At 39.5% G+C, this 24,353-nt stretch overlaps 1 protein-coding gene across 3 annotated transcripts in view; it reads left to right on the forward strand.

Annotated features, from left to right (window-relative positions):
• Positions 1-24,353, forward strand: part of Zc3h12b (zinc finger CCCH-type containing 12B) — a 233,156-nt gene that overhangs the window by 48,977 nt on the left and 159,826 nt on the right. The window contains exon 3 of one of the 3 annotated variants that reach the window (XM_039100436.2): positions 5,758-5,832. The exons of the other annotated variants lie outside the window; for them this stretch is intronic. The gene's annotated coding sequence lies outside the window, so the exon portion shown is untranslated. The remainder of the gene's footprint in view (positions 1-5,757; positions 5,833-24,353) is intronic. 3 annotated transcript variants of the gene reach the window in all.

A 24,353-nucleotide genomic window follows, 5' to 3' on the forward strand; every position in this document is an offset into this window, starting at 1 on the left:
TACTATCCTGGCCCGCTGGGTCTCTCTCACATCTGATCCTGCCACCCCCATTCTCTCCTCCTCCCCTCTGCCAACAATTTCCTTCCCTCACTCTATCACCTATGACTATTTTGTTCCCCCTTTAAGTGTGATTCAAGCACCCTTTCTTGGATGGTCCTTTTTGTTTAACTTCTTTGGGTTTGTGGGGTGTTTCATGTATTCTGTACTTTATGGCTGATATCCACTTATCAGTGAGTACATACCATGCATGTCCTTTTGGGACTGGGTTACCTTACTCAGAACATTTTCTATTTCCATCCATTTGCCTGCAAAATTCATGATGTCCTTCTTAATAGCTGAATAGTATTCCGTTGTGTAACGGACTACATTTTCTGTATCCATTCTTCAGCTGATGGACATCTGGGTTGTTTCCAATTTCTGGCTGTTAACCAATAAAGCTGCTATGAACATAGTACAACATCTTTTGGGTATACCGTCAGGAGTAGTATACCTAGGTCTTCAGATAGAACTATTTCCAATATTCTGAGAAACTGCCAGACTGATTTTCAGAGTGGTTGTACCAGCATGCAATCCCACCAGCAATGGAGGAGTGTTCCCCTTTCTCTGTATCCTCATCAGCATGCACTGTTGGTTGAGTTTTTTATCTTCGTCATTCTGATTGGTGCAAAGTGGAATCTCAGGGTTATTTTGATTTGCTTTTCCATGATGGCTAAGGACATTGAGCATTTCTTTAAGTGCTTCTTGCCCATTTGAGATTCCTCTGTTGAGAATTATGTTTAGCCCTGTACCCCATTTTAATTATGTCTAACTTCTTGAGTTCTTTATATATTTTGGATATTAGTCCTCTGTTGGATGTAGGGTTAGTGACTATCTTTTCCTAACCTATAGGCTGCCTTTTTGTCCTATTGACAGTGTCCTTTGTCTTACAGAAGCTTTTGAATTTCATGAGGTCCCATTTATCAATTGTTGATCTTAGAGCCTGATCCATTTCAAGAAGTTGTTTCCTGTATCAATGCATTCAAGGATATTCCTCAGTTTCTCTTCTATGAGACTTAGTGTGTCTGTTTTTATGTTGATGTCCTTTATCCACTTAGACTTGAGTTTTGTGCGGGGGGGGGTGGTTATAAATATGGATCTATTTGCATTCTTCTACATGCAGACATCCAGTTAGACCAGCACCATTTGTTAAAGATGTTTTCTTTTTTTCTCATTGTATGGCTTGGGCTTCTTTATCAAAAATCAAGTGTACATAGGTGTGGGTTTTTTCTGGGTCTTTGATTCAATTCCATTGATCAATGTTACTGTTTTACTACCAATACCATGTAGTTTTTATCACTATTGCTCTATACTACAGCTTGAGGTCAAGGGGGGTGTTTCCTCCAGAAGTTCTTTTATTGTTTGGCTATCCTGGGAGCTTTGTTTTTCCATATGAAGTTGAGAATTGCTGTTTCAAGGTCTATAAAAAATTGTGTTGGAACTTTGATGAGGATTGCATTGAATCTGTAGATTGCGTTTGATAAGATGGCCATTTTACTGTGATAATCTTACTGATCCATGAGCATTGGAGGTCTTTCCATCTTCTAATATCTTTTCAATTTCTTTCCTCTGGGGCTTGAAATACTTGTCATATAGGTCTTTCAGTTACTTGGTTAGAGTTATACCAAGATATTTTAAATTATTTGTGGCTATTGTGAAAGATATTGTCTTCATAATTTCTTTCTTTTCTCATTTATCATTTATATAAAGGAAGGTTACTGATTTCTTTGAATTAATTTTTTATCCAGCAATTTTGCTAAAGATTTTTATTTGCTGTAGGAGTTCTCTGGTAGAATTTTTAGGGTTGTTTATGATGATATTATCATATCATCTGCAAAATGTGATACTTTGACTTCTTCATTTCTAATTTGTATCCCCTTGATATCTTTTAGTTTCCTTATTGCTCTAGCTAGAACCTCGAGTACTATATTGAATAGATTGGGAGAGAGTGGGCATCCTGGTGTCCCTGATTTTAGTGGGATTATTTCAAGTTTCTCTCCATTTAATTTGATATTGACTATTGGCTTGCTGTATATTGCTTTTACTCTGTTTAAATATGGGCCTTGAATCCCTGATCTCTCCAAGACTTTTAACACGAATGAGTATTGGATTTTGACAGATGCTTTTTTAGCATCTAATGAGATGATCATGTGATTTTTTCCTTTGAGTTTGTTTATATAGTAGATTACAATGATAGATTTTCATATTTTGAACCATCCTTACATCCCTGGAATGAAGCCTACTTGATCATGGTAAATTATGTTTTGGATGTGTTCCTGGATTTGGTTTGTGAGAATTTTATTGAGTATTTTTGTGTCAATGTTCATAAGTGAAATTGGTCTGAAGTTCTCTTTCTTTGTTGAGTCTTTGTGTGGTTTAGGTATTAGAGTGATTGTGGCCTCCTTATGTTTCTATTTTGTGGAACAGTTTGAAAATCTGGTAAGACTCTGAGAGAGTTTTAATGACTGCTTCTATTTCCTTAGGGGTTATAGGTCTGTTTATATAGTTTATCTGATATTGATTTAACTTTGGTAAGTGGCATCTATCTTGAAAATCATTCATTTCATTTAGATTTTCCAGTTTTGTGGAGTATAGGCTTTTAAAGTATGACCTAATGACTTTTTTAGTTTCCTTAGTTCCTGTTGTTATGTTTCCTTTTTCATTCCTGATTTTGTTAATTTGGATACTGTCTTTTTGCTTTTTAGTGTCTTAGGAACTAGCCATGTATATGATTTTGATGACTGTTAAATTACATTATTTAAAATGTTTTAAAGTTAAGTTAATTTTTAGAATACTTTCCCTACTCTCTGTTGAAACTAGACTTATTAAAAGGTTTTAAATTTATCAAGTTTTCATCCCTAGAATCTACAAATATTATAATGTAAAGAAGACTCTGATTATGTTGTTCAGTTAAGGATTGTGAGATATGATAATGACCCTGGATTATTCTGGTGGGCCCTAATGTCAGCACGAATGCCATTATATGAGGGAGACAGATAAAACTGAGCCACAAAAGAAGATAATGTAACTGTTACTGGAAATTTTAGAGTAAAAGCTTGACCCTTACAGCCCCAACAAGCAAGACTCAGTCTTCATTCCATTCATCCATTTCAACAAGACAAGGATTGGGAAAAGTAGAGAAAGGAAGTTGAGGTGGTTCTATTGGGAACAAATAAAGGAGTCCAGTGAACCTCAAGCCAATCTTCAGGGTATTGAAATGAAGTTTTACTTAGGTGTAAAAATTATACGTAGTAAGACAATTGTGGTAAAAATGTGGCCCTTTCCATTACTGACCTTTGTTTGACTGGTGTCTTGCAATGTAGTTTAATAAGTTGTCAGAATTTCATTTTCTCTCTTCTTGGAAGTCAAGTGACTTCTTTTGTTGTCACCAAAGCTTCCCTTTTCCTAGCAAGGACTTATTGAGGAAATTTTAGTTCACCGAAGTCCTTTGTTTCAGTAGCCTGATACCCAAAATGAGGAGCAAAAGTGTCTCTCCTTAGAGTATCTTCTCTCCTACTGGCTAAATGATGGCTAAATGATTAAACTGCTTAAATGATGATGTAAACACTACACTGATGGCTTTGAAAGTGAATAAGAGGCCACAAGCTAAGAAATGCATCTTCAAACCTTGAAACTGTGGAGCAAATATGACCCTGCTGTACTTTGATTTTTTTCCTAAGTGAAATTGATTTTTAGCTTCTAACTTCCCTAAAAGTAAGAGAATGTTTGTTATTTTAAGCCACCAATTCTGTGGTAACTTATTTTAGAAGTCACTGGAAAATAATATGTAACAGATTGTTACTGGAGTTAAGATCAGAGCATGTGTCTAACAAGTCAAGCTCAAAGATCTGTCCTTGATAGGCCACTTAACAAAGCCAAATTAACAATGGTGAGGGAGAAGGGGAGGGAGAAGAGGGAAAGGAGAGGGAGAGGAAGAAAGATATGCTGTGGACCATATTGAGAAAGGGGACAAAGGTCTACTGATTCCTTCAAGTCTGTCTTCAGGGTCTCAACATGAGATTAAATAGAAGGCAAGATAAATGTATAACTAAATAGTTCCACCAAGGTGTGGATCTCCTGACCACCACTGTCTCAGCTCCAATATCCTACTAGGTCAGTTTCTCCTGCAATTCCATCTGACTAGTTTTAAATCTTTCATAGAGATAAATTTGTCTTCTGTTAGTTTTTTCTCTTCTTGGCATGAGAATCCTAAAGAAACTGTAAATTCTTAGGTCTATTGTTCCAATAATTGGATGGTCAAAGGGAGGGCCAGGAGTCTTTCTTTAGAAGATAGTCATTTCTGCCTGGCCAGCAGGAACATAATTATCTTCATCTTGCTAACTTTAGCCATTATTATACCCTGTCAAAATTATAGAGAAAAAACAGAATAACATTGATTTAGGAAATGTAAAATGCAGTTGTGTCTTTGTTTACATTCTATTACTGTGATAAAGACCATGACTGAAAATAACTTGGGGAGAAAGAACCATTTTGCCTTACAGTTTACATTTCATCATTTAAAGAAGTCAGGGCAGGAATCTGGAGACAGGAACTAAAGCAGAGTCCATGGAGGAATACTTCTTACTGGCTTGATTTTCATGGATTACCCAGCCTGCTTTTCCATAAAAGCCAGAGGTGCCATCACCTACTATGGGTTGGGGCCTCCCCTATCAGTCACTAGTCAATAAAATGCTGCCTCCCTACAGACTTGCATGTGAGCCAATCTAGTGGAGGCATTTTTCTCAGTTCAAGTTTCCTCTTTCCAGATGTCCTTGGCTTATGTCAAGGGAACAAAAAACTTAACTACTTACAAGTTCAGAGGCCATGTAAATCAAATTTCAGCAGGTAGGACCTTAAAATGAGACTGCAAATATAATTATTCTGAATGTGTATCAACTTTGGAAAAACTGCTCATTTTTGCTGTGCAATAGATTTATGTGAAGTATAGATTATTTCTTCCCAGAAAATACCTGAAGTTTGAAGTTACACCTTGTGTATGGGAAGTTACTGAGATGCTCCCATTTAACTGTTGCTAACAACCAAAAAAAACTCACCCTAAGTATTGTCACTTTGTTTTAAGATTCCATTTAATTATAGGAGGAATCTAAGGTCAACGTCCCAGGCCCTGGGGGAGCTGGGGATGTCCAAATAGCCGAACAGCATCTGTTATTCATCTTCTGTTCCATAACATAATGACTGTTCCTAAACACGGCTCCCATTATTCATCCTTTGTTCCCCAAAACATAATGACTGTTCCTAACTACAAAAGAACAAATGGATTTGACTAGATGGGCTCTAAAATCTACATTCTGTATCAGTTGACATATATCAACCACATAAGGACAGCCCTTCTCCCTAAGTCCTGATTGGTGGGGAAATGTAACTTTAACTTGACACAGCTGTTTGAGGTTTTCAGGTTTAAATATTCTGTAATATTCTGGCTCATGGTTCCAGTTTTAGCTCTTTTTTGCAGGCCTGATCAATCAGTAGTGGCTTGATTAAAATAAAATTTTGTCATCTGAATTGACCTGGTGTTTGAATTGTTTTGGATCCAAATGAACGCCATAACATTACAGTTTGCTGTCCAGGTGTTTGTGTTGTTTTGGAAGGTTGAGGAACCTTTAGGAGGCATGAAATTGCTGGAAGTGGATTCCTGGGGATTGAACTTGAGGTTTTATCGCCTGATCACATTTCTTATCTGCTTTCTGCTTTTGACTTCAGATGCAACGTGACCAGATGTCTCATAATCCTGCTGCCATATATTCACTGCCATGATGGAATGTATCCATTCAAACTGTAAGCAAAGAGGAACGCTCTCTTATTAGATACTTTTGTTACAGAGATGAGAAAAGTAACCAATATATACCTCAAGGTCGCTTTCCTCCCTCCCTCCCTCCTTCCCTCTCTCCCTCCCTCCCTCCCTTCCCAGACTGGCCTGAAATTTATGACTTAGTTTAAGATGGCCTTAAACTTGACTCTTTTTGATGTAATTACAGTCATATGAATGCTGTTTATTGTATGTGGTCCTGATGAGGAAGACTTTCTAGTCTTCCTCTGGAACTGATCTTTTAAAATGTATGTTCTTGGTACTGGAGAGATGGCTCAGTGGTTAAGAGCTATAGCTGCCTCTGCTCCCAAACCCCGTGGGAGAGAGACCTCACCGCCTGATCAGGTGGGCACTCCTGAGGCTGCAGAGCGGAGGAGACCACCAACACTGCCCACCCCTGCCCACATCCCTGGCCCAAGAGGCAACTGTATAAGGCCTCTGGATTCCCGTAGGGGAGGGCCCAGGGGCGGCAGGATCCCTGCGCCTGAGACACCGCCGGAACCTGAAGGAAACAGACCGGATAAACAGTTCTCTGCACCCAAATCCCGTGGGAGGGAGAGCTAAACCTTCAGAGAGGCAGACACGCCTGGGAAACCAGAAGAGACTGCACTCTGTGCACATCCAGACGCCAGAGGAAAACACCAAACGCCATCTGGAACCCTGGTGCACGGAGGCTCCCGGAAAGAGCGGCGCAGATCTTCCCGGTTGCTGCCGCCGCGGAGAGGACTTAGGCAGTACCCCACGAGCAAACTTGAGCCTTGGAACCGCAGGTAGGACCAACTTTTCCCCTGCAAGAAACCTGCCTGGTGAACTCAAGACACAGGCCCACAGGAACAGCTGAAGACCTGTAGAGAGGAAAAACTACACGCCCGAAAGCAGAACACTCTGTCCCCATAACTGGCTGAAAGAAAACAGGAAAACAGGTCTACAGCACTCCTGACACACAGGCTTATAGGACAGTCTAGCCACGGTCAGAAATAGCAGAACAAAGTAACACTAGAGATAATCTGATGGCGAGAGGCAAGCGCAGGAACCCAAGCAACAGAAACCAAGACTACATGGCATCATCGGAGCCCAATTCTCCCACCAAAGCAAACACGGAATATCCAAACACACCAGAAAAGCAAGATCTAGTTTCAAAATCATATTTGATCATGATGCTGGAGGACTTCAAGAAAGACATAAAGAACTCCCTTAGAGAACAAGTAGAAGCCTACAGAGAGGAATCGCAAAAATCCCTGAAAGAATTCCAGGAAAACACAATCAAACAGTTGAAGGAATTAAAAATGGAAATAGAAGCAATCAAGAAAGAACACATGGAAACAACCCTGGACATAGAAAATCAAAAGAAAAGACAAGGAGCTGTAGATACAAGCTTCACCAACAGAATACAAGAGATGGAAGAGAGAATCTCGGGAGCAGAAGATTCCATAGAAATCATTGACTCAACTGTCAAAGATAATGTAAAGCGGAAAAAGCTACTGGTCCAAAACATACAGGAAATCCAGGACTCAATGAGAAGATCAAACCTAAGGATAATAGGTATAGAAGAGAGTGAAGACTCCCAGCTCAAAGGACCAGTAAATATCTTCAACAAAATCATAGAAGAAAACTTCCCTAACCTAAAAAAAGAGATACCCATAGGCATACAAGAAGCCTACAGAACTCCAAATAGATTGGACCAGAAAAGAAACACCTCCCGTCACATAATTGTCAAAACACCAAACGCACAAAATAAAGAAAGAATATTAAAAGCAGTAAGGGAAAAAGGTCAAGTAACATATAAAGGCAGACCTATCAGAATCACACCAGACTTTTCGCCAGAAACTATGAAGGCCAGAAGATCCTGGACAGATGTCATACAGACCCTAAGAGAAAACAAATGCCAGCCCAGGTTACTGTATCCTGCAAAACTCTCAATTAACATAGATGGAGAAACCAAGATATTCCATGACAAAACCAAATTTACACAATATCTTTCTACAAATCCAGCACTACAAAGGATAATAAAGGGTAAAGCCCAACATAAGGAGGCAAGCTATACCCTAGAAGAAGCAAGAAACTAATCGTCTTGGCAACAAAACAAAGAGAATGAAAGCACACAAACATAACCTCACATCCAAATATGAATATAACGGGAAGCAATAATCACTATTCCTTAATATCTCTCAACATCAATGGCCTCAACTCCCCAATAAAAAGAAATAGATTAACAAACTAGATACGCAACGAGGACCCTGCATTCTGCTGCCTACAGGAAACACACCTCAGAGACAAAGACAGACACTACCTCAGAGTGAAAGGCTGGAAAACAAGTTTCCAAGCAAATGGTCAGAAGAAGCAAGCTGGAGTAGCCATTCTAATATCAAATAAAATCAATTTTCAATTAAAAGTCATCAAAAAGGATAAGGAAGGACACTTCATATTCATCAAAGGAAAAATCCACCAAGATGAACTCTCAATCCTCATCTTCGATTGGTTTATATACAAGTGTTCAATTTCTAGGCTTGAAAGTAAAATGATGCTATCTGGTGCTGGATAGAGGAGCCTTATTTTTTATTATGGCAGCTTGCTATTTTTGTAACATGGTGATTTGGTTGAACACAATAAAGTACAGTAGTAACTGATCTCCCCCTCTTCCTGGATGAGTGAGGAGATGATTAAATGTTGATGTCAGCATCCATGAGCATATTCAGATGAGCTTCTGCTTCTGTTGAAAAGGATGCTGTGTTTGATTGTGGTCCGAAGCTTTGAAGCACTACTTGGCATCTCCTTCCTTGGAGGTCTCACTGTTTAAACATAACAGATTTGATAGCTTGTTGGTAAGGTGAGGTCCAGCTTGTCTCCACTAGGTCATCTTCATGTGAATCCGGTGGTTATACGGTTTTGTTCTAGGGATATTTCATTTTTTTAATAACGGTTTTAGCTGACATTCATGGAGAGAATGAATCCTTAGAAGTGTGCCACTAGTGAAAGGAAATCCTGTCTAGAGTATGTTTCTTTACAAAGCTGTGTCACACCATCCTTTGGGCCCTCTGCTGGAAAAGTAGAATCAAGTCTCAAATAATGCCTTTTAAATTGTATCCTCTAGCATTATAGATGTAGGACAGTACTGTATCATACCTCTGTGGATGTAAAATAGCTTGTACCTGCTTTATGATACGTAGTAGTGACCGTGCTTTATCAGAGCTGTTTTTAATGATGTTGCTCAGAATGTTTTCTTTCCAGATGATGATTGAGAAGCTAATTTAAAAAAAAATGGTGCCAGGTACCACAAGAGTAACAGAACTGTGCTGTTTTCTCGGGTTTTGTTTTTTTACTTTTTTTTTTAATGGAGTGTGCTGGATGTCTCTACAGTTTTGTTCAGATGACTGCAGAATCTGGAAAAGCTGTTGCTGCTGTTGATGCATAACACACTGCTATTATTGGTCTTTTTATATAAATATAAATATATATATACAGATATATAATTTGAATTTTTTGAAACTTTACCTGTGCTGTCAACTTTGGAAAAAAGTATCCCCGTTTACTGTGTTGAGTTGGCACTGTACAGAAATTAACAGCCATATTGGTCTAGAAATGTTGAACTTAAGTTTTTTCCATTTGTACAGGGGTAACACACTGTATTAAATATGTAAGGTCTTATATACGTGGGTTTGATTACAAAAACTAATAAAGTATTCTCTAAATTAAAAAAAAAAAAGAGCTATAGCTGCTTTTCTTAGAGATCCTGAGTTCAATTCCCAGCAGCAACATGGTGGCTCACAACCATATAATAGGATCTGATGCCCTTTTCTGTCATGCAGGCATATATGCAAATAGAGCATAAATAAATAAATCTTATAATAAAAATGCTTTTACAAGGTAGTTTAATTTTTATCAGTCCCAATCACAGTTTCTGAATAATATATATGATACAATTACCAACACCCTTGCCATTTAAAGCTATAAATACCATTTCCATTTTTTTGTATAACCTGAAACCACATTTTCAGTGCTTTTGACTGTGTTTGCCCACATTGCAATCTCATGTGGTTTCAACTAAGTGTGATTTTTTTCTTTTGCCTTCATTAGACTGAGTTAATTCTAGGTCATCAGCATTGTTTTGTTTTGATTTTTCATGGTTAAATATTGAGAACTAACATCTGAAATGTAACAGGTAATGTTACTTAATGTTACTTAATGTTTACCTTTTATAATACTTTTCAAATAATCCCATTTTATAGGTGAGAAACTGAGGCTCAGAGTAATTGAATTCTAATTGACATCCAAGTAGTCTCTAAATATAGTGTTTGTTGCTTAAAAATGGTGTGGAGATGGAATTGAACATGTACATTCTAAAAAATACATCTTTAGTCAATATTATTATTTGAATGTCATGTAGCATACTTATACAAACCAAGCTGGTATGCATCAATTCAGTTAAGAAACACAACAAACACTAAGTGTATGAAGCAGCTGTTGGGTTTTTGTTTGTTTGCTTGTTTTGTTTTATTTTTACTGTGTAGCTACCTTTTATGGTTATTTTATTTGTTTACATTTCAAATGTTGTCTCCCTTCCCAGTGTTCCCTCCAGGACCCCCCCCCGTCCCATCCACTCCCCCTGCCTCTATGAGAGTGCTACCCCACCATCCACTCCAAACTTACCACTCTAGCATCCCTGTATGCTGAGTCATCAAGTATCCACAGGACCAAGGTCTTCTCCTTCCATTGGTGCCCACCAAGGCCACCCTCTGCTACATATGCGGCTGGAGCCATGGGTCCCTCTGTGTGTACTCTTTGGTTGGTGGTTTAGTCCCTGGGAATTCTGGGGTGTTTGGCTGGTTGATTTTGTTGTTTTTCCTATGGGGTTGCAATCCCCCTCAGCTACCTCAGTCCTTTCTCTAACTCCTCCGTTGTGGTCCCTGTGCTCAGTCCTTGGCTGTAAGTATCTGCATCTATATTAGTCAGGTGCTAGAAAGCCTCTCAGGAGACAGCTATACCAGGCTCCTGTCAGCAAGCATGAAGCAGCTGCCTGAATACAACACAGCATACTGCTTCATACTGATTGTTTTATGGAAGTACAGAAAGTACAGTCCAAAATAGCAAGTAATAATACATGAGTCAGTAATGTTTCTGTTTTCATTTTAAGCATTATATACTGTACAGAATTGCATATGCTATGTTTTTATAAGTTTTCAAGCATAGCAGTTTATGGATATCAATTAAAAAGTCAGTTTTATGCTTCACTCCTTCTTTAGAAGGGGAACAAGAATACCCTTGGCAGGGAATAGAGAGGCAAAGATTAAAACAGAGACTGAAGGAACACCCATTCAGAGTCTGCCCCACATGTGGCCCATACATATACAGCCATCCAATTAGACAAGATGGATGAAGCAACGAAGTGCAGGCTGACAGGAGCTGGATGTAGATCTCTCCTGAAAGACACAGCCAGAATACAGCAAATACATAGGCGAATGCCAGCAGCAAACCACTGAACTGAGAATAGGACCCCGTTGAAGGAATCAGAGAAAGAACTGGAAGAGCTTGAAGGGGCTCGAGACCCCAAAAGTACAACAATGTCAAGCAACCAGAGCTTCCAGGGACTAAGCCACTACCTAAAGACTATACATGGACTGACCCTGGACTCTGACCTCATAGGTAGCAATGAATATCCTAGTAAGAGCACCAGTGGAAGGGGAAGCCCTGGGTCCTGCTAAGACTGAACCCCCAGTGAACGTGATTGTTGGGGGGGGAGGGCGGCAATGGGGGGAGGGTTGGGAGGGGAACACCCATAAGGAAGGGGAGGGGGGAGGGGGATGTTTGCCCGGAAACCGGGAAAGGGAATAACACTCGAATTGTAAATAAGAAATACTCAAGTTAATAAAAAAAAAAAAGAAAAAGAAAAAAAGTCAGTTTTACTTTAAATGTCCATTAAGAAATGATTAAAATTATAATTTGATAAATCTGGACCATAAATTTGATTATTTGATACTCTTTGCAGCATAAAGAAATATGATGGTGGCTATATGTTTTAGTTGTGAGCCAAATTAGCGATTTTTTATGGAATATCATTTTTATAAAAAGGAGTAATGAGCAGAATGACTTTGGTTATTTAGAACATCAACATATTACAGACCTCTTTCTAAAAAAATAATGAGATGAACTTACTTAACCACAAATAGTGAGAATACATGTGAGAAATCATGAAATTTAAGCTTTCACATTAAAATTGGAATTTTAGAAAATTTGTTTCCGTTGCCATAACTGCAGAGTTCCTTCATGAAATCATTCAGTAATATTTAATGAAGGTTGTATTTTTAGGTTGTGTAATGAAATAGGGAGAGCTGCATAACTCAGTGAGTTAATATAAATGATCAAAACATGATGTTTCAGAATTATGCATGTGTAAAATTGTTATTCAAAGTGGAAGACAGGACTTCAGGTTTCTGTCTTGGCATATAATTAGCTTAGGATCCATAATCTCATTCTAAACAATTAAGCAAACTGAAAAACAGGATTCTTTTTTAGAGATAACAGAGGATTGACATGCTGTTGAAAACCACTGAACCATAAATTGAATCAATGGGGCAAATATAGAGAATCACATCTTGGCAGGTAAGAGACTTTCAAGCAGAACATTTGTAGAAACCCATTCTTTTTTTTTTTTTTAAAGATTTATTTATTATATATGTAAGTACATTGCAGCTGTCTTCGGACACACCAGAAGAGGGCATCAGATCTCATCACAGATGGTTGTGAGCCACCATGTGGTTGCTGGGATTTGAACTCAGGACCTCTGGAAGAGCAGTCAGTGCTCTTAACCACTGAGCCATCTCTCCAGGCCCAGAAACCCATTCTTAAGAGGAAAACCTGAACCATGTGTCTGTAATGAAGATCAGAAGTGGGCAAGATAAGAGCTTAAGCTTGAGTATACTAGTAGAAACTTCTAGAAGTGGAAAGCAAAAGGACAACAAAACAAAATAAAAATAATAACAAAAAAATCCCCAAGCCTGAAGACTTTGCAATGTACTAAAAAGTGTAATGTATGCCAGGTGTGAGTGTTAAGGGTGAAAATAAGGAACAAAAGAAATATTTGAAGCAAAAAAGAATAAGAATTTATTCAAGTTAATATCAGATACCAAATCATAGATGTGGGGCGCTCACCTAGTGTCTGAACAAGTGGTAGACTACCAGATGAAAGCAAATCAAAGCAACAAAATGAAGACTAGGTTTATCATACAGACCACAGAAAACCGAAGGTAAAGAAGAAGCAATATTGAAGGAAGTCAGAGGAAAAATAGATCTGACTTCTCAGAAGCCTTGAAAGCAAAAAGAAAGTATAATATACTATAGAATTCGAGAGACATAAACCATATCAAACTAGAATCCCAAGCCCTAAAAGTTATTCTTTAAAGGTGAAGAGTACTTTCTGAGACAAGCAGAAATTAAGAGACTTTGTTACTCATAACCCTGCCCTTCTAGAAATAATAGAAGTTTCTTTTAAAAAAACTGAACACTTAACTAAATAAAGGCAAGATTGCTATACCAAGAAACTACAAATGCCACAACTCTAGATGCTTAGATCTAAGTGCAAGACAGTATGCCTCCTGAGAAGCCACCAACCCTACTGCCATGTGCCCTGAGAAAAGCAATTTCACTGATGCACAAGTCAAGGACTTCAAAACAGCTATTATGAATATTTTCAAGAACTTTAAAGAGGATTTAAATAAATGCCTCAATTAAGATCATGGAAAAGAAACAAAGGAAATAAGGAAAACAATTTAAGATTTGAAAGTAGAATTCAAAAAGAAATAGGATTTAGTCTGGGAGGTGATGGCACACACTTTTAATCCATCACTTGGGAGGCATAGGCAGGCAGATTGTTATAAATTTGAGGCCAGCCTGATCTACGGAGTGAGTTCCAGGACAGCCAAGTGTACACAGAGAAACCATGTCTCAAATAAAACAAAACCACAACAAAAATAACAATAGAAAATAAACAAGATAGAAATAGAATTCCTAAAAAAAAAAAAGCCAAATTGGATATAAGCCCAGAGGGCCAGGAGATGAATAGAAATATGCAGTGGCAAGGGGGGGTGGCTCCAGAAAGTTCCACACAACAGGGTTATGAGAGGCTCCCAAGACCCAATGGAGATGCCGTTAGCCGAAATGCCCAAGAGTGGGGAGATGGAACCTAAAGAGACCACCTCCAGTAGATAGACATGATCCCCATTTGAGACATGGGACCACCCACCCATCTTCAAAATTCTTGACCCAGAATTGTTCCCATCTAAAGGAAATGCAGGAAGAAAAATGGAGCAGAGATTAAAGGAAAGACCACCCAGAGACAGGCCCAACTTTGAATCCATCCTGTGTGCATGCACCAAACCCTGACACTATTACTGAGGTCATGTTGTGCTTGCAGACCGGAGTCTGTCCTCTGGAAGGCTCTACCAGCAGCTGACTGAGACAGATGCAGATACTTACAGCCAAGCATTGGACTGAAGTCAGGGACCCCTGTGGAGGAGTTAAGGAAGGACTGAAGCAGCTGAATGGGATGACAACCTCTAGGAAGATTAACAATATCAACTAACCTGGACCCAACAGAGCTCCCAGAGGCCAGGCCACCAACCAGAGAGCATACATGGACTGGTCCATGGCTCCCAGCTACATATGTAGTGAAGGACTCACTTGTCTGGTCTCAGTGGGAAAGGATATGCTTAAACCTGTAGAGACTTGATACCCCAGGGAAGGGTGATGCTAGCAGGGTGAGAGGGGTAGGTGGTTGAGGGGAACACCCTCCCAGAAACAAAGGAGAAGGGGAGGGAGTGAAGAATTTATGGAAGGGAACAGGAATGATGACAGCATTTGGGATGCAAATAAAATAATTAATTAAAAAAACAGGGTTGGACCTAGCCCCCCACACACACGTATGTAGCAGATATGCAGTTTTGCCTTCATGTGGTCCCCCAACAGGTAGAGTGAAGACTTACCCTGACTCTGTTGTGTGCCTATGGATCCTGCTCCCCTAATGGGCTGTCTTGTCTGGCCTCAGTGGGAGAGGATATACCTAGTCCCACAGTGACTTGAGATGCCAGGGTGGGTTGGTACCCAGGGGCAACCTCTTCCTTTTCAGAGGTGAAAGGAGGGGTGGCAGTGATGGGGGGACTGGGAGGGGGCTGAAATTGGGATGTAAAATGAATAAATGGAAAAATCTGTTAAGTGCTAAAGGTAGTTATCAATGTAGAAAATACATTACTAAGTATAAATTTTTTATCAGTTTCCACACAGCTAATAGTGGAAAAATCTACATAAATGAATGTTACTTAGAAGTTTCTAAAAATTTCAAGTGTAGAGTATTTCTTATGCCAGAATTTTCAAACCCTGTTACTCTTAAATTTTTGGAGGCATCCAACAAGTATTTGATAAGCATGACTCTCTGTTTATACGTTATTAAAATTGTTGAAGAAGCAAGAATCTATTCTTGACATTTCTCTGGATATATTGCAGGAATAAATTGCTGTAAGTTTGTTGATCACTTACTTGTATTCTATCCATTATAAATGAATTAATGTATTGTGAATATGTATCAAATATTTAAACAAGATATACCATATCTCTGCCTTGAATGTCCTCTTTCAATCTAGTAATCCAACAGAAATAGCATACTTTAGCTTTACTCATTTTGTTAGATTGACACTGACTGTTTTTAAATACCAGGTTCTTCCTGCATCATTGATGCATCATTAACTTTATTATATTGCTGCTCTTTTATACTATGTCCACCATCTTGAGTTTTGTATAGCTTTCTTTTTCTTTCTTTCTTAATTTTTCTTTCTCCTCATTAAGTAACTAAAACTTTGTATTCACTCTTCAGGTATCTTCCACATTTCAAAATGGTAGACAATTCTTATAGAAATTGTCTGATTTGAATGCGAATGACACCCATAGGCTTATATGTTTGAATGTTTGGTCCCTCCCTCCCTTCCTCCCTCTCTTCCTCTCCCTTCCCCTTTCTCTTCTCTCTCTCTTCCTCTTCCTCTATCTCTGCCTGAAACTTAAGGAGCTCTCAGCTATTCTATTGTCCTCCCTGCCCACTGCGGTGTTTCCTGCCATGATGGTCATGGACTAAACCCTCTGGACCCAGTAGAGAAAATGTTCTCTAGACAGACTGGATTCCAACTCACTGTTACCTCCAGCATTTACAGGCTGTATAGCATCATTTTGACCTCCTATGCTGTTGGTGGGTTTAGTCTCTAAAACTAGAGAGCATGCTGTGAGGGCTTTGAATTTCAGGCTGTACCTAAGGTCCATGACCAGGCATGTTTAGAGAAGCAGAAATAATGAGGTTAGAATGATTAATTTATAACTGTCTGTTTCTAACCAAGTGGGGGATATCGAACTTACACAGTAAGTGAGATTATAGAACCAAAGCATAGCATATAAGAGTCATAGCTACAACTACAGTAAGAATTTTAACTCATTTTAATCTTCTTTATCATCTTCTCACCTATTATAATGTATTTGTTCTCCGTTAGCCATACTTCTTTTACTTTTTCTGGTTTGTTATTCATTCTTAGAGAAAACAAACTAGAAGTTAAGTAATTTTGCCTTTTCATCTGATAAGAAGCTCAGTACTCAGAAGAGTGAAAACATGACCTCTGTGCATTTCATTCTGATTATATGGATCATGAGACATTTTGTATTAGTGTTAGCATGTTTATAAGACTTTGCATTTAGCCTCTGTTATACAAGTGCTAGGGTGGTTGTGCTCTGATGTGTTTAGTCTCATCATCTGTTGAATGTCCTCCCTTTCATCTTTTACTCATTATACATGAGGTGTGTTTTCACACTTTTAAACCATGGCTTAAAATAAATGTGTTTCACAGTCATAACCAAGTATATATGCACATGTGCAACTGAAACAATATGTAAACAGTATGTTTCAGTCTAAGCCCAATCAAAATACAAAAAATTCCACAAGGATTACTATTCCCCTTTCTCTCTCTCTCTCTCTCTGTCTCTCTCTCTCTCTCTCTCTCTCTCTCTCTCTCTGTCTCTCTCTCTCTCTCTCTCTCTCTCTCTCTCTGTTTGTGTGTGTGTGTGTGTGTATTCTGATACTTTATTTTATATCAATATTGCAAGTTGCTTTCCTTTGATATGTTAACTTCTTTCCACCTCTTTATTTTAATTTATATATTGTGTTTGAAGTGATTGTCTTATAGCTACCATATAATCAGGTTAATTCAATTAAATTTATATCCTGACCTCAATTTCCTTTCCCTCCTCTCAGTACCCCTGCCCCCCCCCACTTCTCCTATACACTCCTCCATTTCTCTTCAGTAAAGGGGAGGCTGCCCATGGATATCAACCAGGTTTGGCTTATGAAGTTGCAGTAAGACTAGGTGCATCTTCTACTGACTCTAGACTAGGCAGCCCAGTTAGGGAAAACAGTTCCACAGGCAGGCAACAGAGTTAGAGACAGCCCCTGTACCTTCTGTGAGGACTCCCAAATGAAAGCCAAGCTACACCACTGTTACATAAGGCATAAGTCAGTCCCATACATGCTTTCTGGTTGGCATATCAATCTCTGTGAGCCCCTGTGGGCTTGGGTTAGTTGATTCTGTAGGTTTTCTTGAGGTGTCCTTGACTCCTCTGGCTCCCTCAATCCTTCCTCAACCCTTTGCACAGGATTCCCCAACCTCTGCCTAATGTTTGACTGTGGGTCTCTGAATCTGTTTCCATCAGCTGCTGGGTGAAGCCTCTCAGATGAGCTATGTTAGGGGCTCCTGCCTGCAAATATAGCAGAATATCATTAACAGTATCAGAGGTAGGCTCCCTCTCATGGCATGACTTTCAAGCTGGACCAGTCATTGGTTGCCCATTCCCTCAATTTCTGCTCCATCTTTACCCCTACACATCTTGTAGGCTTGACAAAGTGCATGTTCAAATGATTTGTGGCTTGGTTGGTGTCGCAATCCCTCCACTGGAAATCTTGTCTGATTACAGGAAATGGCCCCTTCGGGTTCCATATCCCCCATTGCTAGGAATCAAAGCTAGAGTTACCCTCATAGATTCCTGGGAGTTTCCATTGCCCTAGGTTTCTAGCTTGTGTCAGAGAACCCCCCCCAACTCCTGTTGTACTTTCTCTCTCTGTTCTCCCCACACCTGATCACTAATGTTCCTATCCCTATCCTTACCCCTTCCAGTCCGTTTCCTGACCTGTCCACCCATGATGTCTATTCTATTTCTCCTCAGTGAAATTCAAGAGTACCATACTTGAACCCTCCTTCCTACTAAACTTCTCTGGGTCTATGGTTTCTAGCATGATTGTCCTTTACTTTAGAACTAATGTCCACCTGTAAGATACCATGCTTGTGTTTCTGTGTCTGGATTACCTCACTCAGGATGAATGTTTCCATCCATTTGCCTTCAAGATGTATGCTTTCTTTGTTCTTAATAGTTAAATAATACTCCATTGTGTAAATGTATCACATTTTCTTTATTCATTCTTTGGTTGAGGGACATCTAGGTTGTCTCTGGTTTCTGGCAATTCTGAATAAAATTTCTATAAACATAGTTGGTCAACTGTCCTTGTGGTATGGTGGGGCATCTTTTGGGTGTATGCCCAGGAGTGCTATATTGGGGTCTATTCCCAATTTTCAGGGAAACTGACAAATATATTCCTAAGGTGGCTATACAAGTTTGCACTCCCACCAGCAATGAAGTGTGTGGGGTGAAGACACTCTGGTTCCCAGATGAGGAGGTTTGAAACACTGGTGACCCTGAGGGACGGTAAGCATTTTTCCTGACTCCCAGAAAACCAGGCTGGTCACTAGCCTGCAGCCCGCCATAGATTTTTGACCACCATTCATGTAAGAGCAACGCCCCAAGCCCCTTCACAGGTAGAGGATGTGACTGCAGGTCACATAGGCTCAAGACAGAGCTCCATTATAATGAGGTACCCAATGGCCTGGAGGCTTAGCCAATAACCTTCCTTCCCAGACACTCCTCCCTGCAAAAGGTATTTAATGTCAGGCCCACTCTGAGAAGTGAGGTACTGTTTTACTCATTCACTTTCCACTATGACAGTAAACGTCCTGAAACCCTGGACTACCCTTTTTTTTAAAAAATCAGGATGTGCTGTAGGGAGCCACAGAGAAGGCCTTCACATACAGAGCTGCTGCCATCTAATCTCCCGAAGAAGGCCTCCCTGTTTTCCCAGCGGTGCCCCACCACTAAGCCCTCCCCCATCTTCCAGCCAAGGACTCTCCCAGTGGGACCAGCCAGAGCATCCTCTCTCACCACCAACCCGCCCCAGACCCCTGGCCCCTGGCTAGATCCAGTCCCGCGGGCCCCCACTCCATTCTCAGCTCTTCTACGCCATCCCAGTGGTGCCTGGATGCCCAAGAGCCTGAGAACTGATGGCCCTGGCCTCCTTACAGGCCCAGGGACCCTGAGCCAGCTTCAGCTGTGTCCTGTGCTCAGACCACACTTCCCCACCCCCAGAACAGTATCCTGCGGCTTCCCACAGCCCAACACCCGCCCAGTGGTGGGGTGGGGTAAGTGTGGTTAAACTTCCCGTGTCTAAGCTCCTCGAGCCCCAGAACCCTGTGGCTGAGCCAGACGCAGGGCTCCCCACTTAATCCTACAATCGAGAAGTGTTCCCATTGCCCCACATCCTTGCCACCATGATCTATCATTTGAGTTTTTGATCTTAATGGTGCGTATTAGGTGGAATCTCAGAGTCATTTTGATTTGTATTTCCCTAATGACTAAGGACATTGAACGTTTCTTTAAGTGTTTCTCGGCCATTTGAGATTCCTCTGTTGAGAATTCTCTGTTCACCTCCGTACCCCATTTTTAATTGGATTATTTGGGTTGTTGATGCCTAACTTCTTGGGTTCTTTGTATATTTTGGATATTAACTCTCTATCAGATGTAGGATTGGTAAAGATCTTTTCCGATTCTGTAGGCTGTTGTTTTGTCCTTTTGACACTGTCCTTTCCCTTACAGAAGCTTTTCAGTTGCATAAAGTCACATTTATTGTTGATCTTAGTGACTGAGCTATTAATATTCTCTGTTCAGGAAGTTGTCTCCTGTGCCAGTACATTCAAGGATATTACCACTTTTCTTTTTTTATAAGATTTAGTGTATATAGTTTTATGGTGAGGCCGTTAATCCACTTGGACTTGAGTTTTGTGCATGGTCATAGATATTGATCTATTTGCATTCTTCTACATGCTGGCATCCAGTTAGACCAGCACTATTTGTTGAAGATGCTTTCTTTATTACATTGTATGGTTTTTGGCTTCTTTGTCGAAAATCAAGTATCCATAAGTATGTGGACTTACTTACTTGTGTTTCTTTGATTCTATTCCATTAGCCAACCTGTCTGTTTTTATGCTAGTTCCATTAAGTTATTACTACAATCACTTTTTAGTACAGCTTGAAATTAGGGATGGTGATAACTAGATGTACTTTTATTATACAGGATTGTTTTATATGTCCTGAGTGTTTTGTTTTTTCTATATGGGGTTTAGTATTGTTCTTTTAACTTCTGTAAAGAATTGTGTTAAACATTTTTATGGGAATTGCTTTGAGTCTTTAGATTGATTTTGGTAAGGTGGGCATTTTTACTATGTTATATTGTGGATTATATTGATGGATTTTCAAATATTGAACCAACCCTGCATCCCTGGATGAAGCCTACTTGATCATGGCAGATGATGTTTGTGAGTATTTTGTTGTGGATTTTTTTTTATTTACATCCAATGTTCATAAGGGAAATTGGTCTGAAATTCTCTTTCTTTGTTGAGTCTTGGTGTGGTTTAGGTATCAGGGTGACTGTGGCTTCATAAAATGAGTTTGGCAAGTCCCTACTGTTTCTGTTTTGTAGAAGAGTTTGAGGAGTATTGGTATTAACTTTTCTTTGAAAGTCTGGTAGAATTCTATCCCTGAGTTTTGGGGGTTGGGGTTGGAAGACTTTGGGGGAATATTTTTATCTATTTTTATTTCTTAAGAACATTACAGTTACTTTACTCAAGTAAAAACTACACAGGTTAAGGCTGTTGTTGCCAGGATAGGCATGACCCTTGCTCTACCAGGATCCCGACAGTCTCAGGATTTAAAGCTAAATCTAATGAAGTCACGATTTTTAAACTATGACCCCAACTTGTGTTTTTTATTTACATCCCAAATGTTGCCTACCTCCTGGTCTCCCCTCCAAGAGTACTTCACCCCATACACCCCTCCCTTTGCCTCTGAGAGAGTGCTCTACACAGGTACCCCCCCCTTGCCTGGAGCATCAAGTTTCAGGAGAGTTTTTAAATTAAATTTACTTATTCCCTTTACAAACCACTATCAGCCCTTTCAGTATCCCCTCATGCAAGTCCTCCACCCATTCTCCCTTTCCCTTCTCTCTTGAGAAGGGGAATCCCCCCCTCTGGTTGTCAACTCCTCCCCTACATGCCAAGTCACTGTGGGACTAGGCACATCCTCTCCCACTGAGGCCAGACAAAGCTGGGCACAGGATCCATAGGCAGGCAGGTAGGCAACAGGCTCAGGGATAGGTCCTGCTCCAGTTGTTTGGGGGATCTACTTGAAGACCAAGGTTGTCGTCTGCTATATATGTGTAAGGTGCCTAGGTCCAGCCTGTACTGACTCTTTGGTTGGTGATTCAGACTTTGGGAGCTCCCAAAGATCTAGGTTAGTTGACCTGTTGGTCTTCCTGTGGAGTCCATATCCTCTTTGGGTCCCCCAATCTTTCAACTCTTCTGTAAGATTCCTCCTTCATCTACTATTTGGGTGTGAGTCTCTTTCCATTGGCTGCTAAAATATTCTTTTATGTTTGCTTTTGTTTGGTTATCTTTACTCCCCTATGTTTGCTTTCAAGATCTTTGTCATAATTTTCATAAGCTTAATTATGATGAAATGCACTTATTTAAATTTTTATCAGCTTCATTAATTTGTTAGTTAATATCTCTGGCCAAAGTCAGAGTACTTACAGCCCATTAGTTTTATTTATTGTCTTCTTTGGCTTTTCTGTTAGCATGAATATTAATTAGATATTTTCTTGTACTCCTATATTGCAGCAGCTGTTTTTGTTGTTATTTTATATTCGTATGACTAAGTAATTTCTATTGTTCTACTTCCCTGTTTATTGACTCTCCACCCTCTTTCTATCAAATTTCAATAATGGTCCCATTTGCAAAGCTTTTTAAGTACTCAAATTTCCATCTTGGACTGGAGAGATGGAAGTAGGTAAAGTGCAAGCATAAAGACCCGAGTTTAGCTTCCTAATGTTTACATAAAAGCCAGATGCAGTAGCATTTGTCTGTAACCCCAGGAAAGGGTACACAACTAAAGTCAATAACTCCCCTCTCAAAGAATCTTATCCATAGCTAGTATTTTCAGAGGTAATGGGTAGTTTCTCACGATCCCTTCTTGTTTTCATTGTTGCTAGAGCTGATCTTGCTCAATCTAGGCAACAGCAGATGAGGTGAGTTAATGATTACATTGGTTATATGGAGTGTAAGGAATGGCATTTCATAACCCTTTTCTGTGTTCACTGGCTTTTACATGTTCTCTCTTTTGCAGTGTTCTCTGATCCACGGAGAGACTAGTACAAATGACTTGTTTAGGACTAGGTTCAATTCATTGCTTATTCAGCATCTCAGCAGCTGTGAGTCTCCCCATTCATATTGCTTATTATAAGGAAAGACTTCTCTGATTAAGGCTTGGGTTTGCTTTTGTTTATAGAAGTAAACATAGGAATTTAGAAAGCAGTTTGCTGCTATGTTAGTTCAGTCCACCATCAGAAGTGTATTCTTTTCAGGTCTCTACAACCTCACTAAACCTGGGTTTAGTCAAATTTTAAATCAGGGTTACTAGTACTAGGCATTGGTCCTACCCACTCCTGTGGAATTGATATATTCATAGGGCAGTTGTTTATCAACCCTAACAGTCAAGCTGCTATTGCACAGGTCGTTATATCTTATTTTCTAAACTTTTTTTTTATACTTTATCTTGGCTAAGTCTTGTACAGGTACTCCATGTTAGACATACTATACTAAAGAATTGAGGCTAGAATCTTCATATGAGAGAGAACATGTGATGTTTGTCCTTTGAGGCCTGGATTATTTTATTTAGATTTCCCCCCCAATGTCATCCATTTCCTTATAAATACATAATTCTGATGTTTTTCCAGCTGAATAATATTCATATACACATATACATATATAAGATCTTTATCAATGTCATTGCTGTGCATCTAGACTGCCTCCATTTTGTAGCTTCTGTAAATAGCGCAACAGTGAACATGGGCATGCAGGTATAACTGTTGTAGGATGTACCCAGGAATGGTAGACTGGGTTGCATGCTATTTTTATTTGGTACCTCCAGACTGATGTCCAAACTGGCTGTATTAGTTTTCATTCTTACCTTACCTGGAACTTTTGATACCTATGAGTTCTTCTGAAGAGTGCTAGAATTAAAGACATGACAAATCCACACCTGGTTTATATAATGTTGGAAATTTAACCCAGGTTTTTGTTTGTACTATTAGTATTTCCGGAATGCTAACTTTTTCAGCTCCAGGTCTAAGAAATATGAGGAAAAATAAAAATCCAGGAATCACACTACCATGTCATTTTTCAGCTCCTGAGATAGCCTGTTTCTTTGCTTTTCTTCACATTTCATTGAAACGGAAATTTCTGGTTTCTCTGGAAACTCAGTGGTGTCATGTGATGTTTTCCTAGAAACTCTTATGAGAGGATGTTTTGCTGAAGCAGACATATGTTTTTCTGGAAGCTGCCTGGAAAGGGGGCTTGTGATGTTTTGCTGGAAGGGACACTTGAAAAGACATATGCTATTTGGAATGGTTGTAAGTATAACCTAGCAGACAGTGGACAATGCTCTGGCATTGGATCGCCTTGCCACTCCTTGCTTGTCTTCATTGATCTTCTTCATTGATCCTGTTTTTTGACGATGATGCTGTGGCATTGGTTTACCTTACCTTCTCTGCTGATCATCAGTTGTCATGACTTCATAGAGAGAAACACAGCAAAGAACTTCTCATGATATTCTGACAGCTTCTTGCCTCTTCCATGAACTTGGGTCAATTGGTAGAGCCTTGTGGTTCTTCTGAATTGAACTGCTGTTGCTGATCAGTGAGTGGTGCTTGAGAGTGGATCAAGCTACCACTGCTGATTCATGGGAACTGAATTGCTGATATCCTGGCAACAAAGATTTGCATCACCGCCCAAAAACTATTTCTAAATAGGTCCACATCCCCCTTTGCTCTAATAGCCTTTCCTCTCTACTACCTCTGATGGGTGGTGGACTAGAAGGGGGGTTAAAGCATTTAAGAACCCTTATTAAAGTCTGTTTTGAAGAATCTAAGCCTATATTTCATAATAATCTTTTTTGTTTCATATATATATATAGTTTAAGGTTCCAGTTGTACTTAGCATGTAAACTAGGGAAAATGTATATAATTTCAATAAGT

This window comes from Rattus norvegicus, chromosome X (assembly GCF_036323735.1).
Source record: "Rattus norvegicus strain BN/NHsdMcwi chromosome X, GRCr8, whole genome shotgun sequence".
Lineage (NCBI taxonomy): Eukaryota > Metazoa > Chordata > Mammalia > Rodentia > Muridae > Rattus > Rattus norvegicus.